This window comes from Penaeus monodon, chromosome 34, assembly GCF_015228065.2.
Source record: "Penaeus monodon isolate SGIC_2016 chromosome 34, NSTDA_Pmon_1, whole genome shotgun sequence".
Lineage (NCBI taxonomy): Eukaryota > Metazoa > Arthropoda > Malacostraca > Decapoda > Penaeidae > Penaeus > Penaeus monodon.
Window position 1 is genome coordinate 31,083,213 of NC_051419.1, and position 461 is coordinate 31,083,673.

At 46.9% G+C, this 461-nt stretch overlaps 1 long non-coding RNA gene across 1 annotated transcript in view; it reads right to left on the reverse strand.

Moving 5' to 3' along the window:
- LOC119594482 overlaps positions 1–461 on the reverse strand; it is a 1,692-nt gene that overhangs the window by 789 nt on the left and 442 nt on the right. Inside the window, exon 2 of the long non-coding RNA XR_005230627.1 lies at positions 9–241. This is a non-coding gene — a long non-coding RNA (uncharacterized LOC119594482). The remainder of the gene's footprint in view (positions 1–8; positions 242–461) is intronic.

Sequence of the window (461 nt, forward strand, 5' to 3'; positions counted from 1 at the left end):
GAACTTACTACTGAGAGCGGTGCCAATATTGTTGCATGGGCCCTTTGCCAGTCACGCACTTCATGTAGAACTCAACATTGGACCGGCTTTTCAAGTTATCCTTCAAAGCGGGCACGGTGAACTCCTCCAGGGTCTTGCGCGCTTCCAGTAACTTCTTGGTATGTTCAGATTCCTGAGCAGAACCCAGGGAAACCGACAGCAGGCTTACCAACACGAAGGCGAAGGCGGACGGATGCATTTTCTACGGGAAGAAAATGGGGGTTGGTTATAATTCTCTTTTACCGGTAGGACTCAAGGAAAACTGGTTAGGTTGACAGATGGGCGTGGAATATCACACACACTTGCACAGATCGGGCACAAGAAGGGGAAGAAATGGAAAAGAGAGCGACACATAAACACAATCGCACAAAGGATACACATAAATAATATACACACTGTTATATTCATAGTGTGTATGTGCG